We start from the raw sequence: 17659 nt of genomic DNA, 5'->3' as shown, positions 1-17659 counted from the left end.
GTGGGTTTGATTCTTTGGAGGCTTCCTGCAGAGCAGCTGTCACTGGGTCTGTTATACGTAGGCATGCATGGTTAAAGGAACAAACTCTGCCTGATCATGTTAAAGCAAAGCTTCTAAATGCTCCCTTACAGCAGAATGTTCTTTTTGGAGTTAAAGCAGAAGAAGTCTTAAAGAAAATGGAGGATAAGGCAAAATCTATGCAGACAGTCAAAGATTTCCTACAGGTACAGCCCCCTCGCTTCAGCAGAAATTGGCCAACAAAAAATTGGTCCTTTCCAGCTACTGACAGACCACAGAGGGGTAAATACAGATGTCCAAGAGGCAGAGGACAACCACAAGCCCAGTACAAACCTCGACAATGGGGCACTGCAGCACAGGAGGGAGGAGAAGACAGGTCCCAAACTACCAGAAGGCAAACTCAATGACTTGCACCTCATCTGGCCAAGCAACACTCTCTTGGCAGCCCCCTTGGGAGGAAAACTCGCACTTTTTTCAGACAACTGGCACATTGTCACAAAGGACAAATGGGTCCTAGACATAATTTTACGAGGATACAGATTCCATTTTCACACCTTGCCAATGAAAAGAGGAATGCCAAACCTGCCACAAAATCAATGGGCAGAGGCACAAAGACAAATTACAGCTCTCATGGACATGAGAGCCATTCAACTGGTACCTACTTGAGAGCAAGGCCAAGGATTTTACTCAAGACTCTTTCTAGTTCCCAGAAAGGACAATGCCTGGAGACCAATTCTGGACCTTTCAATTCTAAACACCTTCTTACAAGTACCCAAATTCAAGATGCTAACACTACAGCAGCTTCTTCCCATGTTGGGCAAGAAAGCATGGCTAGTAATGTTGGACCTCAAGGAGGCATACCTGCATGTCCCTATCAGACAAAGTTGCAGAAGATACCTCCATTTCATTGCAGGTTCAACCCATTACCAATTCTCTGCACTGCCCTTTGGCTTGTCTACTGCGTCCAGGGTCTTTACAAAATGCCTGGCACCAGTAATTGCATACTGCAGACAAAGAGGAATTCAAATATACCCATACCTGGACGACTGCCTCATCCAAGCAGAAAGCAAGGACACCCTCTTACAACATCTGGCTTTTGTAAAACATCTTCTAAGTTGCCTGGGGTACACAGTAAACGAAAAGAAATCAAAACTAGTACCCTCACAAAATGACATTCCTGGGTGCCAGCTTGAATACAACGGCCCAGAAGGCTTATCTGACACCAGACAAACAACTACAACTGACTCTATTTCAAAACAATGGCAACAAAGACCCAGCTACCTGCAAGAAAAATTCTGCAGGCCTTGGGCATCATGGCATCTTGCATACTACTAATACCATTTGCAAAGCTGCATATGAGGAAATTACAGTGGTACCTAAAAAGCGTATGGTCTCAACACAGCCACAGCTTGGACACAATGATATCTCTCATTCCCTGCCTACAGCAGGAGTTTCTATGGTGGTCACTGGCTTGTCACCTCAACAAGGGTCAGCCTTTCACCTTGCCCCCAGCCAGGCAAACTATGACAACAGATGCATCGGACTATGCCTGGGTGGGGGGCACACATGGCAGGACAGTGCGTTCAAGGCGTATGGACTGCAGATCAAAGGAATCTGCACATCAATCAAAAAGAGATGCTAGCTGTACAGAATGCTCTGACAGCCTTCAAGAATCTATTACATCCAGGACAACTTACAATAAGGACAGACGACACCACAGTAATGTGGTACATAAACAAACAAGGGGGTACACACTCCTACCCTCTATGCAGGCAAGCAATGACCTTGTGGAACACAGCTCTGGCTTACCAAGTTCAGTTACAAGCTCAATTCCTGCCAGGAAAAAAGAACATATTGGCAGATGACCTCAGCAGAAACCTCATGGATCCCCACGAGTGGAAACTGGATCCACAAGTATTTGCAATGATAACTCAAAAATGGGGCCTTCCAGACATAGACTTGTTTGCCAGTCCTCAAAACTGTCAAATAACAAAATTTTGTACAAGGACACTTCACCATCAAGCTTGGAAAGTGGACTCACTCTCATTCAGTTGGAAAAACCTGACAGAGTGTATGCCTTCCCTCCATTGCCTCTTCTCACAAAGGTGCTTCTGAAAGTCAGTAAGGAGAGACCATGACTGATGCTCATAGCCCCAGACTGGCCACGCCAGCACTGGTACCTACTATTGAAGAATATGGCCCAGGGCCCACCTTGGATTTTACCACAAATTGCCCATTTGCTCACACAGCAAAACAATCAGATTCTTCACAGCCAGCTAAAAACCTTAAATCTGGCTGCATGGCATATCACCTAAACATTCAGCCAACTTTTCTTTCCCAAGCAGTTATGGATGTTATTCTGGAAGCTAGGAGGCCCAGCACCAGGAAGGCCTATTCGGGCAAATGGAAAAGGTTTTCTGCCTGGAACCAAGCTAAAGGCCAAAACACACTTCAGCCTCACATGCCTCAGATTCTACAGTATTTAACTGAGATGTTGCACAAAGGACTTTCTTTTTTCTCCATTAAAATCCATGCATCAGCTATTTCAACCCACTACAACACGGAACCATCCTTATTTTCGCATCCACTTCTAAGGCAGTTCCTCAGAGGGGCAAAAAACATTAGGCCCCCAAGGAGAGCACCTACACCAACATGGGACCTAAATTTTGTTCTGGAAAAACTTACACTGCCTCCCTTTGAACCAGCTTTCTCTGCAGATCTGCAGTTCCTATCATGGAAGACTGCCCTGCTGCTAGCAATAACTTCAGCTAGAAGAGTCTCAGAGTTGCAGGCACTAATGTCAGTGGAACCTTTCCTCATTTTCCATCAAGACAGAGTTTCTCTATGTACTAATCCTTCCTTCATGCCTAAGGTGATTTCCAGTGTGTCTTTAAATCAAACCATTCACTTATCCACCTTCTTCCCAAACCCACAGAACAAAGGAGAAAGACTCCTGCATTCCTTGGACATTCACAGGCAACTTCGTTACTACTTGGATAAAACTAAGGCTTTCAGAAAATCTGACCAGCTGTTTGTATCCTATGCTACAGCTACATAAGGGAAGGCTATATCAAAACAAATCATTTCCAAATGGATAGGACATTGCATTCATTTTTGCTATACCCATCATGGAAAACCAGTTCCTGCTACCATTAGGCCCCACTCTACCAGGGCAACAGCTACATCTACAGCCTTCCTCAGGGGGGTTCCAACCAAGGAGATTTTGGAAGCTGCAACTTGGAGTTCAGTACACACCTGTACCAAACACTATCACTTACCACTTTACTCTAAGACTAGACCTGGCTTCGCCACTGCAGTTCTGCAGGGCCTTCTAGCCTCCTCTAACCCTCTATAACTCCTCCACCCATCCATAGCTTTGGGATTCTACCCAAGTGTGATGACTGCAGCAGGGTAACACGATGAACATAGTACAGTTTTGTACCTACCATAAATGTAGATGTTAGAGTGTTCACCCTGCTGCAGTCCAGGTTACCCTCCCTCCATCCCCTCTGATCTAACTGGCTAAATCTCTACAATACCTTCCTGATGTATTTGCTTATAGCTGGAGGGATTTTGTGTTTGTGCAAAAATTACTTAATTTGGTACTAATTATTGACCACCTTTTGAGGGGCAGCTGACATCTGGGCAAGAAAAACTGAAGAAAATGGCATTGGATGCATTATATATATACCCCTGGCGCACTGACGTCAGGGAAGAAGCGACAGCAACCGACGCCAGACCAAGACTTTGGAATTCCGGCCGACTGCGGGACCGCCTGACGACAGGATAACCCAAGTGTGATGACTGCAGCAGTGTGAACACTCAAACATCTACATTTATGGTAGGTACAAAACTGTACTTTTCTACTCCACACTATTACTGATGCCCAGAAAAGAGAGCTCTTGGCACCCGATCCTGGATCTATCAATCCTCAACACCTTTCTGGTGGTCCCAAAATTCAAAATGCTTACACTGTGACAGCTTCTTCCTATGCTAGCCAAGGATGCCTGGTTAGTCACCCTAGACTTAAAAGAAGCTTATCTGCACATCCCCATAAGGGTGTCTTGCAGGAAATATCTGTTTCAGGGCAGGCTGTATGCACTTTCAGTTCTCTGCACTTCCCTTTGGCTTATCTGCTTTGCCCAGAGTATTCACAAAATGCCTGGCTCCAGCCATTGCGTACTGCAGGCAGAGAAATATTCAAATCTACCCATACTTAGACATTTGCCTGATTCAGGCGGACAGTCAGGAATTGCTACTTCAACACCTGGCATGTGCAAAAAGACTTCTAACTTCACTGGGATACACCATCAACGAAAAGAAGTCACAACTGGTGCCAAGCCAACAAATTGTATTCCTGGGACAAGCTTGAACACAACTTCCCAGATGGCATTCCTCACTCCAGAAAAGCAGGTCCATTTGACAAACTATTTCAAACTAATGACCAACAAAACCCAGCTATCTGCAAGAAAAATACTGCAAGCCCTAGGGTTCATGGCCTCATGCATTCTGCTAATTCCATATGCAAGACTGCATATGAGGAAGCTTCAGTGGTACTTAAAAAGTCTCTGGTGTCAACATTCTGCGGACCTGGAAACAGTGTACCTTGTCTAAGGGCAGAGTTCCTTTGGTGGGCAGAAGCATGCAACCACAACAAGGGACTTCCTTTGACTCAACCCCTCTCAGCTGAAACCCTGACAACAGACGCATCAGACTATGCATGGGGGGCTCACATGGCAGGCAAATGGAGCCCAGAACAAATTCCCCTGCATATCAGTCAAAAGAGATGCTAGCTGTACAGAATGCTCTGATGGTCCTCAAATACCTTATCCTTCCAAGTTTGTAAGTGGATTAGGAATTTGGACGGTTGCAAAATCAATGGGGTTAAATACAATGCCACGGAATTTTATAATTGCAACTCAACTGGGTGTGTAATATTATAGGATGGCTGTGATATAGAGAGAATTGGTACATAGGACAAACCAGAAGAAGGGTTAAAAGGATGATTTTGGAACACCTAGATATAAGGCACAAGGAAAGGAAGCCCCCAGTGGTGGAGTCAAGGTTCATTCTTAATTTAAAAACTTTATTCGAATGGAGGATGAATATGAGGTGTAAATGTGTTTTGATTTTTTTCAGTATTTTTAGTAGTTAGTTTTGTTCTTATTATTTTTTAATATTTTCAAAAATATTTTCAATTTATTCAGGGAAATGGGACTGCTTGGGTATTTAACATTGTGAATTAACATGTTGTATAATTATGCCTAAGAAATGTCAAAATTGTTTTGCTTTAAGTAATGAAATAATTAAAGATTTGTATAAAAATGGGTGGAGGCATTAAGTAATGTATTCCAGGAGAAGGCGGCGAGGAAGTATTGTATCCTTCCAGGACAACTCCTGATAAAGACAGACAACACCACAGTTATGTGGTACATAAACAAGCAGGGCGGGACTCATTCTTACCCACTCTGCAGGTTAGCCATGGCTCTATGGATCACAGCCTTGAGCATCCAAGTGCACCTACAATCTCAATTCATGCCAGGCAAGCAACATTCACTGGCAGACGACTTGAGCAGAAATCTACTGGACCCTCACGAGTGGAAACTGGAACCCAACTCATTCAAACTTCTAACCCAGAGGTGGAGAACTCCAGAGGTGGACCTTTTTGCCTCCCCCCAAAACCACCAGTTGAACAAATTTTGCACCAGGAACCCTCACAACAGAGCCTGGAAGGTGGATGCCCTATCCTTTACATGGGAAAACCTCTCAATTTATGCCTTTCCTCCTCTGCCCCTCCTCTCAAAAGTACTACTTAAGATCAAACAGGACAGGCCAAGGGCAATCCTTATTGCACCAGACCGGCCACGCCAGCACTGGTACCCACTTCTATGCAGTTTGACAGCAGTGCCATCGTGGCACCTACATCAGACACCTTCCTTGCTGTGTCAGCAGGAAGGACAGATTTTGCATCCACAGGTGCAAACCCTAAACCTTGCTTATCCCATGAATACACCACCAGCATCCCTCAGCAAACAGGTGCTGGATCTCATCTTTGAGGCCAGAAGGCCTAGTATTAGGAAATCCTATGCGGAAAAGTGGAAAAGATATTGTCCTTGGAGTCAGTCTCAAGGAAAGGACACAACTGTGTCCAACTTACCTCATCCTTGATTACCTAGCAGAGCTGTTCACAGAGGCCTATCCTTCTCATCCATTAAGATTCATGCCTCTGCCATCTCAGATTATTATAATACTGAGCCTCCTCTCTTTTTCTCACCCACTCATCAAGCAGTTCCTGAGAGGAGCTAACAATTTAAGGCCCCCAAGGAGAGCTCCCACCCCAGCTTAGGACCTTAACTTTGTACTGGAAAAGCTCGCACTTCCCCCTTTTGAACCTGCTGCTTCAGCAGACTTAAAATTCCTCTCTTGGAAAACAGCCTTACTTCTAGCGATTACTTCAGCAAGAAGAGTGTCTGAGTTACAGGCACTAATGGCGGTGGAGCCCTTCATTATTTTCCATGCTGTTCAGGACTAACTCTTCCTTTATGCCCAAGGTGTGGTATACAGTGTGGCTTTAAACCAATCCATCCATTTGCCAACCTTTTTCCCTAATCCTCAGAATAGAGGGGAAAGGATCCTGCACTCTTTGGATGTGCACAGACAGCTCAGGTTCTACCTTGACAGGACTAAGCCTTTCAAAAATCTGACCACCTACTAGTCAGCTTTGCTACAGGGGTGGAGGGCAAGGCCATTTCGAAGCAAACCAATTCCAAATGGATAGCACACTTATCCATTTCTGCTACAAGTACCATGGAAAACCTACTCCTCTGGGGATCAGAACTCATTCCACTAGAGCTACTTCAACCTCTACAGCATTTCTCAGGGGGGTCCCCACCAAGGCACACCCTGGAAGCTGTAACCTGGAGTTCTATACACACCTTCACCAAGCATTACCACTTACCTATTTTTTCTACATCCAGAGGTGGATTTGCTACAGCAGTTTTACAGGTCCTGCTAGCCAGCCCCAACACTACTTGACTGCCTCCACCCTTCCTCAGCTTTGGGAATCAACCCAAGTGTGATGACTGCAACAGTGAAACAAGAAGAACATAGTACAGTTGTGTACACTTACCATAAATGTAGATGTTCGAGTGTATTCCCTGTTCCAGTCCTGATTTCCCTCCCTCCAGCCCCCTGGTTTTCTCTCTCTTTTTTATCTATCCTCTTTATGGCCATCCTTTATGGCAGGGGTATTTACTTTTTACTGGAGGTGTTCCACACCATGTAATAGCTTCCTACTTTGGGGGCTCCTGACATCTAGGGCAAGAAAAACTGATGTAATGGCGTCGGCTGCATGTTTTATACCCCTGACGTCATGGAAGAGGTGACAGCATCCGACGCAGAAATCCCAAGAATCTGGTATTCGGGCCGACTGAGGGCTACCTGCAGGCAGATAACCCAAGTGTGATGACTGCAACAGTGAATACACTCAACATCTACATTTATGGTAAGTGTACACAACTGTACTTTCTTCGCACTACCGATAATCGACACAAACTGATGACTTCTTTCGCATCTTCAGTTCTTTCTAAAACTACCGAGTTTCTAAGGCCAAGAGTACGAGCAATGCCTAAAAAAACGATGACCCTAACTCAAGCGTCTGCTTCCTTGCCACAATCACAGATGCTTAAAATGACGGAAGACCTTATCATGCTGATTAGGGGAAGCCAGCCTTCTCCTGCTAAAAGGAAAAGAGACTTGTCCCCAGCAGCTTTATCTGACCAAGAGTCCAACGACTATGAGGTTTCTGATTATGAAGACATGCCCTTATCTGCCTATGAGGATTCAGATGCAGAGGAATCCATTCCTTCTGCCTCCCCGCCAGAGGATTTTTCTTTTGGTGAAACCCTACATATTTTGAGAGAGCATTTCCATTGGGAATGCCAGTATTATCCTCAGTCCAAAAAGAGACTCGGGGAATTTTTAGATTGATCACAGCACAGACCCTTGGCTATCACTCCTGTTCTGGATGTTGTGGATGATGTCTTTATGGAATCCAGTCTAACTCTGGATACTTTACCCCCTGCTCCCAGGAAACCTGACAGGTTCATAGGTAGGTACTAGGCTATTGGCCCTAGGGCCTATATAAGCCTAGCCAAACGGTACCTTGGCTTTTGCCACCCAAGAAAATTATTTTCCTGTGCCCCTGTCAAGCAGAGCCACAGAAGTGATCCCCAGGGTGAATTTCCTATCTCCCAACCAATCGTCAAGATTTTTTTTGAAGAGTGCTAATGAGGAGCTTTGTTTGATATAGGTAGGTAGTTTGTTCCAGAGTATGGGAAGTCTCTGAGATCGGAATCTATCCCTCCAGCATGTTTTGTTTATTGTGGTGACAAGGTTTAGGTCCCTAGAGCGTGTAGTTCGGAGGGATTGGGATTTCTTTACGTGGAGCATGTACAACATCTCTGGGTTTGACATAGCTTTGTATGTTAGGCAGAAATCGCCTCTGAGTAGGTGATATGCGACAGAGTGAAGCTGGAGTTTTTTGAGACTGTCTGCATAGGGCATCAGTTTGAGGCTGGTAATCCTCTCTGTGAGGTATTTCCGTGGCCTTTCCAGTTGTTGTAGATGTCTTGTGAGGTACATACCAAAAGGGGTGTTGTACACTCTAATGGGTCTAATGAGTGATGAGTAGAAGGGAACAGTGACCTCTTTTTTTCCTGGATGAGAAACCTTTTGTGATTAGGTGTGCCACGTAGAAGGATTTCCTGACTACTGTGGTGATGTGATTATCAAAGGAGAGACTACTGTCCACCTGTACTACAGAGTCCCTGACTCTCACAAATTTATTTTCAAAAATCCTACTGCTGACCCAGAGGTCATCCCCCAAGGACCTAAAGGAATAAAAGCAACTACAGCTAAGAATCCCACCCCCTCGGACAGGGATTCCCAAGCTTTAGACAGATGGAGTAAAAAAGTATACACCTCTGCAACTCTTGCCATTAGAGCATTAAATTGTCAGTTCCACATGCTGAAATACCAGCAACATACTATGAAACTTATTAAGCAAAACTGATCTACCTTCCCTGACTGCAGAAAATAAAGAATTACAGGAGCTTATGCATTCTGCAAGCCAAGTCATCAAGCATACCCTGCAATGTGGGTTTGACGCCCTTGAACCATCTTGCAGGGCAGCAGTCACAGGTTCTGTACTTAGAAGTCATGCCTGGTTTAAGGAGCAGACCTTGCCAGACCATGTCAAATCAAAATTATTGGACGCACCTCTGAACAAGGACAATCTGTTTGGCACCAAAGCAGAAGTTGTTTTAAAAAAGATGGAAGAAAAAGCTAAGTCTATGCAGACAGTCAAAGCTTTTTTGCAAGTGCAGTCTCCAAGATTTAGTAGGCATTGCCCCTCAAAACATTGGTCCTCTCCAGCCCCCTCAAGGCCACCTCAAACTAGACCTAGGGGAAACAGACCTGCCAGACTACAGTCTAAGGGTATGCAGAGATCTAAGCAATGGAGTACCTCCACTTCTAAAACAGGGAGTGCTAAGCCAACCCCTTATGGAAGGAATTCACAATGACTTCTCAACTCCTCCCCTCACCTCTGCCCAATTGCTCGTGCCCCTAGGAGGAAAACTCGCCCACCATGCAAAAAACTGGACCTCCATCACCAGCAATTGATGGGTCCTCAACATAGTATCCCTGGGATACAAATTTTATTTCCACATGCTGCCAACCCCCAAAAGGGTTTCCCAGACCTTCCTTCAAACCAGTGGGCAGAGGCACAAAGCCAAGTTCAGTCCCTGCTCTCCATAAGGGCAATTCAGCCTGTTCCTGCAGAACAGATAGGCCAGACCTTTCCTGGTACCCAGAAAAGATGGCACCTGGCACCCAATCTTAGATCTATCCATTCTAAACACCTTCCTGGTGGTACCAAAATTAAAAATGATCACCCTACAGCAGCTTCTCCCTATGGGGTGCAAAAATGTCCGGTTAGCCACCGTAGACCTAAGGGAGGCCTATCTGCACATCCCAATCAGGGGACACCTGCAGGAAATGTCTACATTTCAGGGCAGGATCTATGTATTATCAATTCTCTGCACTTCCCTTTGGCTTATCCGCTGCTCCCAGAGTTTTCACAAAATGCCTAGCTCCAGCCATTGCCTATTGCAGACAGAGAAATATTCAAATTTACTCCTACTTGGATGATTGCCTGATTCAGGCAGACAAGAAAAGTTGTTGCAGCACTTGACATTTGTAAAGGACCTTTTAACCTCCCTGGGGTACACTATTAATCAAAAGAAATCCAAGCTAGTTCCCAGTCAAACAATTGTATTCCTGGGAGCAAGCTTGGACACAGTATCCCAGATGTCATTCCTTACTCCAGAAAAACAAGCCTATCTGACAGGCTACTTCTCTCAAATGGCCATCAGAACCCAGTTATCTGCAAGGAAAATCCTGCAAGCTCTCAGGTTCATGGCCTCCTGCATTCTACTAATTCCATATGCCAGACTCCATATGAGGAAACTTCAGTGGTACTTAAGTCTTTGGTGCCAACATTCTCAGGATCTGGAAATTATCATACCTATGATACATTGTCTAAGGAAAGAGTTCCTTTGGTGGGCAGCAGCATGCAACCACAACAAGGGGCTTCCCTTTACACAACCCCATGCTGCCCAGACCCTAACACAGACGCATCAGACTATGCCTGGGGTGCACATCTGGACAGCAGGTGCATTCAGGGCTACTGGAGCCCAAACCAAATTCATCTGCACATCAACCAAAAAGAGATGCTAGCTGTTCAGCGCGCTCTGACAGCTTTCAGATCCCTACTCTATCCAGGGCCTATACTAATCAAAACCGACAACACCACAGTGATGTGGTACATCAACAAGCAGGGGGGAACCCACTCTTACCCACTCTGCAGGCTAGCCATGACCCTTTGGAACACGGCCTCAGCCATGCATATTCACCTGCAAGCTCAGTTCCTGCCAGGCAGCAGAAGCTCTCTGGCAGACAACTTAAGCAAAAATCTCCTAGACCCACATGAGTGGCAATTAAACCACAACACCTTCAGCCTTGTGACCCAAAAATGGGGTACCCCGAAGGTGGACTTATTTGCCTCCCCCTACAACCACCAGTTCAGCAAATTCTGCACCAGGGAACCTCACAGCAAGGCCTGGAATGTGGATGCCCTATCTTTCCAGTGGGAAAACCTCTCAATGCATTTCCCCCTCTACCTCTTCTTACAGGAGTATTACTCAAGATAAGGGAGGAAAGACCAAGAGCAGTCCTGATTGCCCCATACTGGCCACGCCAACACTGGTACCCACTACTGCGCAGTCTGTCACCGTTGCCTCCATGGCACCTCCCCCGGATCCCAACTCTTCTGACTCAGCAGGAGGGACAGTTCTTGCATCTGCATTTGCAGACCCTGAACCTTGTAGCCTGGCTTATTCCTTGACTTCTCCTCCAGTGGCCAGCCTAAGCAAGCAGGTACTGGGTGTCATACTTGAAGCCAGACGACCCAGTACTAGAAAATCCTACACTGAGAGGTGAAAAAGGTATTGTTCCTGGATCCAGACTAAAGGAGCAGATCCAGCACAGCCCTCCTTACCTCTCATCCTGGATTACCTAGCAGACCTACTCCACAGGGGCCTATCCTTCTCTTCCATTAAGATCCATGCCTCTGCCATCTCTGGTCATTACAGCACTGAGCCACCAGTCTTCTCACACCCTCTCATGAAGCAGTTCCTGAGAGGGGTAACAACTTAAGGCCAACAAGAAGAGCCCCTACCTCTACTTGGGATCTTAACTTTGTGTTGGAAAAGCTCACGCTGTCCCCCTTTGAGCCTGCAGTGTCAGCAGAGTTAAAATTCCTCTCTTGGAAAACAGCCTTGCTTCTGGCCATCACTTCAGCTAGAAGAGTGTCTGAGCTACAAGCACTTATAGCTGTGGAATCCTTCATCATTTTTCATGCTGACAGGGTCTCCCTCAGGACTAACCCAACTTTCATGCCTAAAGTGGTGCCCAGTGTGGCTCTCAACAAATCTGTTTGCCCACCTTCCCTAATCCTCAAAATAAGGGGGAAAGGATCCTGCACTCTTTAGATGTGCACAGACAGCTCAGATTCTACCTATAGGACTAAGCCCTTTAGGAAATCTGACCAGTTACTAGTCAGCTTTGCACCAGGGGCAAGAGGTCAAGGCCATATCAAAACAAACCATCTCCAAATGGATAGCACACTGTATCAATTTCTGTTACAAACACCATGGGAAACCACCCCCTCAGGGGGTCAGAACACATTCCACTAGGGCAACTTCAACCGCTACAGCCTTTCTCAGAAGAGTCCCTACCAGGAACATTTTGGAAACTGCAACTTGGAGTTCTGTTCATACCTTCACCAAGCATTACCACCTTGCCTATCTTCTCCAAATCCAGGGCAGGCTTTGCAACAGCAGTCCTGAAGGGCATACTCGCCAACCCCAACTCTTCTTGACTGCCTCCACCCATTCTTCAGCTTTGGGAATCAACCCAAGGATGATGACTGCAACAGTGAAACAAGAAGAACATAGTAGAGTTGTGTACACTTGCCATAAATGTACATGTTCAAGTGTATTCACTGTTGCAGTCCTGGTTTCTCACCCTCCAGCCCCCTTGTCTCTCTCTCTCTCTCTCTGTTCCTCACTCCTTACAGGGCTATTGGTATTTACTTTTTACTGGTGGTGTTTTTCCACGATAACTTAGCCTCTATTTGGGGGCTCCTGACATTTGGGGCAAGAAAAACTGATGTAATGGCGTTGGCTGCCTGTTTTTATACCACTGACGACCTGACGTCAGTCCTGAAGTGGCAGCAACTGACGCAGAAATACTAAGCCTCTGGTATTCGGGCCGACTGAGGTTGACACCTGGCAGGATAACCCAAGTGTGATGACTGTAACAGTGAATACACTCAAACATCTACATTTATGGTAAGTGTACACAACTGTACTTTCTTTGCTCTAGTTCCCTGAGAGGGGGAGTCACCCAGGGATGCTGTAATGCTCCCTTTTTCTTTGGTACTCCTTTACACCTTTCCCCCACTGCCCCTGATTTCAAAGTTTCATCAGAAAGCATCTGCTGTGAAGGTCACAGTCATCCTCATAGCCCCTTATTGGTCTCGACAAGTCTGTTTTCCCTTCCTCTGGCCTCATCTAGTCCACCCTCCCTGGGTGCGAGGCTTGGATTCAGATTTTATGTTTCACCCTTCAGGGTTGCCTCACCTGAACATCAGTCCCTTAAACTTATGGCATGGTTTCTTCAGTTCCAGGGATGGTCTGACAGTTCAGGTTTTCATCTTCAGTTGTCCATATTTTGCCCTCTTCCCAAAAACTCTCAACTAGGAAAATTAAAACAAATAGAAAAGGTTTTCTGTCTGTGCAACTGGAAAAAATATTGCCGCTTTCTCTACCCTTCTTCCAGCAACTTTAGACTTCTTCAAACATGTTTTCCATTGTGGAGCCAGCAATTCTGCATTCAAGGTACAGTTAACTGTGATATCCTTTTTCCATTCAGGAGAAAGTCATACACCAATTGCATCTGTAAGATTATCTAAGGCTTTCCTCTGAATTTTTTTTCTGTTATGTCCTCCACTTGATCCAGACCCTCCTTGGGATATTACTGTTGTGCTACAGGTTTTGACTGGCTTACATTTGAACCTTCTGCTAGGGTTGAGCTGAAGTTTTTATCATGGAAGACTTTATTTTCTGGTGGCTGTCACTTCTGTCAGGAGAATATCTGAGCTACACCCCTATCTTCAAAACCTTCCTACCTAATTTTTCACAAGAACAGTGTGCCCCTGAAAACCATCCCATCTTTTCTGCTCAAGGTAGTTTCGGAATCATTCAGTTAACCGATCCATAAACCTTTGAGTGTTCCTCCCAAATTTTTCAAACAAGAGTGAATATACTTTGCCTTTGTTAGATGTCCATTGTCAGTTCACGTTTTTATTTACATTGGACTGAACTAGGAAATCTGATCAGTTGTTTGTGTCCTCCTCTACAGCTAAGTTGGGGAAAGCAATGTCCAAAGTCACCCTTTCACCAGGTTGCCACTACATTTCCTTCATTTATCAAGAAGGATTGCCACTTCCTTCGACTCCTCTATCCAGCCAAGGCTCATTCCACCAGATCTTTGGCTTCATCTGCAGCCGCCTTCTCTGGTGTTTCAATTGATGACATATGCAGTGCAGCTACCTGGTCCAAGGTACATACCTTCATCTCGCACTATAAATTAGATATGCAGTCCAGGTCTAGAGCCTCATTTGGTTCAGCTGTGCTCTGGAATATCCTTCCATAAGGCCTCTCAAGTGAGAAAGTAGCTGGGAACCCTGTCCCATATATTGAGGAATGGGGGGGAAAAACAGCTGTGAAAGTTATGTACTCGTCATAGGAATAGATCTGTGTTGCATGTTTCCATCCATCCACAACTACCCTCCCACCATCCCCTTCCTTATTTTTTCAAGTGCACATATTTATTATTATGTTTCCATTCCAAGATGGTTCTAGCTGACCTTGCCTTGGTTCCTGAAGGTCATGTCTTTCTCTTTCACTCTCTTTCTCAGCTGAGCAGTGTCTACATTAGCCAAGTTGTTTGCCTGTCCACACCTTTGTAATTTTAAATTCCCTTTTATTGTTGGGCAGACTTGATCTGAAGTAGCTTGCTCATTACACAAGGCATTATGGGTAAGGGATGAGCCTGAGCACCAGATCCAAAGCTTAGAAGTGTCTGAAGCTGGATCCGAAACCATGCGTTGAGTAAGGCTGGAAACAGACAACACAGATCTATCATTAGGCGAGTGCATAACTTATATTTGGAGCAAAAATCAAATTAAGCAGTTAAAGAATTATAACTTATACACTATTCATTGCCGTAGGGAAATATGTCTAAACTTCATAAGAGAAGATGATATTTGAAGTTCTTGACAAAGGTTCAATTTTAACTGCATATCCTTCAATCTCTGTAAAATTGTACTTGTCTTCAGCCTATTATACAGAAGTGCCCAAAGTAAACTTGACATTATCATGAGAAATGCAAACCCATGAATGAAAAGCATCACTGTATCATACCTAATTTTGACCCCAGAGTAGTCCGAGTACGTCTGTTGCTGTGACCCATGTATTAGTACAGAATATAGTAAAAGCAAGCAGTCTTTTTTGTAGCTATATAACAAATTGGTTGCTAGACTTTAAATCAGGTGGTTATTTTGTTGTGTTCTTGCTTACTTTTCCTAACATCGTGCAGTGGCCTTTTCACCTATTTTCCTTGTTTTATTTTATGCACTACAGCAATCATACACATTCCTGAAAGTAGGTCATCTGACTGACTGTTGTCATTGCTCATTGTCACTTTTGTCGAATTTCAGTCTTCTCAATGAAGTCGACCAAGTCTTGGTCTAGTGCCCCAGAAGCTGTGATGACCTACAACTTGGCTGATGCCTGCAAAGAGTTGTAGCAGGTCATGCAGTTCATCCTCCTGCCATGAAACTTAGCTAGATCAAAAGACATTATTTTACTAGTTAAAGATCAGTTCAACAGTTTGTGTAACTTGGCCTGATAAAGTTAATGTCAAATGCATTTTGCACCTTGAATTTGGTTGGAACAAGCACTACAGTCTGTGCTTTGTAATTAATTAGTATATAGTGATGCCTTTAAACTTTTGTCAGATGTACAGCATAACCTTTGACATTCTTTGTTAATGGCTGACCTAGGATTAATTGCCTATAATTAAACAGGAAAATATAGCCTGAGATGTTAGATGCATTACATTAGGTTTATTCAAGAGCTGATACAAGAATATAGGCTTGTCATTTTGTATAAAGTGCTGTGAATATCTGCTTATAATCTACTTTCTGTTCTTTGCTGCCATGCTTCCTGCTTTGTTTTAATGGTTTCACATCTGCCTTCACTCCTTTTGGTAGCATTATACTGGCTCTGCATTTGGTGCAGAGGATTAAGACTGCATGCTTAATAAGCTACTGCTTGTGGTTCATTGTTTGATTCTTTCATCTTCCATTTGCTTAACTGTGTGACTGTGAGCAACTCTTAATCAGACAGTGCTTCTGAGCTGAGTCTGAAAAAGATCCGTGTGGATCAGTGCTCTACCCCGGTTTGTTTGTTTAAAATTTGTTTACCATTGTAGTTAAATCCAAATAAATAACTAAATGGTAGACTAGCATGCAAAGTAATTCTGAAACTTGTATGTTTTGCTCTGCTCAGTTTTTAATTCCTATTTAGAGGCCATTAAATCAGAGTTTCATCACTTGATTTCCAAAAAAAAAAAAAAACCCAGAAAAAAACAGCATTATTTGGACTATAATGAACATTTGGTAGAAAATAATGACAAACTATCTAGCATCAAAATCAGGCAACCACATTCTCTTCTAGGGCATAATTGGGATTTTTTTACATCAGAGATGGAAAACTGGTAATCTGTTTCTTGGTGCTGGTTACTTTTGTCATCTTTTTTCTGGTAAATTAATATGTAAAGTAGTCCCTATAGTGCTGGTCTACATTTGTGGTGCTTTTGTGTTGAAACCATGCATGGAACGCAGCTTTTTGAACTGGTGATTAGATTTTCTTCTTGATATTTCACTTTGTTTTTGTTTACCTTAACTCTTGCTTTTTAAAAGTAGTTGTTTGCTTCCTCTTTTTCTATTTTCTCTCCTGTGCATAGGTTCACTGCCTTCAAGAGTAATTTTCATGTGAATTATGTATGGTAATGGTCCGATGTGTGCAGAATCTCTGTATAGGAAAACCTAACTGACTGCCAGTAGTGCATTAGTGTGATTCAGATTTGGTCAGAACAGAATAGTTTGTCACTTGCTTAACAGCAGCTGTCTGAAGCTTTCCTTTCTAGGAAGGGTTTGGAGTATGTTCAGAACAAATGCAGTGCAATGTTGCCATTGTCAAGCTACAGCCGTAGTTTTCACTCTGTGGATACTTTTGTGTGATGATTTTATGATGAAACACAGTAGGTGAGTGTAAACAAATACCTTGCCTCTTTATGTTTTCCTTATATTTGTAATGATCCCGGATTGCCCTGACTGCCTGAAGCACAACATTTTATGGGAGGGTACACTGTGGTTATGGTGTGTGATATGGTAGTTTTGCATGCCTAGTGTTTGAGATCAAATTCTTAGTTTAAGCATTCAAGTAAATCAGAGTGCTTTTGAATCCACAGACATATTTGGAAATAAAGAATTACTTTGCTATGCCCTGGAGATTTTTTTTTTACTAGTCACTAGTGACAACAATAAAGGGCTACGCCAATTTTGTTAGACTGAAAGTTCTGTGTATTGACTAAAACCAACAGCAGTTGCAGCAATTTTAATGTTTTAAGCTCATGTTTGTTAAGGTTACTATCTGTAACCTAAACAGACACTATGGCATTAAAATTGTTAAAAGCACTTTTACTGTTTTTTACTAAAACTGAAAGCTGTTGCTTAATCTATTAAGTATTATCATGGTATTTTTTAAGCTGAAACCACAAATGGAAAACATGCTGTTTCCAGTGTGTGACAAACTCAGAAGTTAAAGTAGCTGTATCTTGAAAAGGGGAATCAAAAGCACTCTGAGGAAGGCACTTGTTTGTTTCACAG

At 43.9% G+C, this 17659-nt stretch overlaps 1 protein-coding gene across 1 annotated transcript in view; it reads left to right on the top strand.

Moving 5' to 3' along the window:
* Nucleotides 1-17659, top strand: part of LOC122791483 (protein phosphatase 1 regulatory subunit 12A-like) — a 1771856-nt gene that overhangs the window by 726595 nt on the left and 1027602 nt on the right. The window lies entirely within an intron of this gene.

Source organism: Protopterus annectens, chromosome 17.part0, assembly GCF_019279795.1.
Source record: "Protopterus annectens isolate FY-2018-M chromosome 17.part0, PAN1.0, whole genome shotgun sequence".
NCBI lineage: Eukaryota > Metazoa > Chordata > Ceratodontiformes > Protopteridae > Protopterus > Protopterus annectens.
This window is presented reverse-complemented; position numbering and strand designations above follow the sequence as displayed.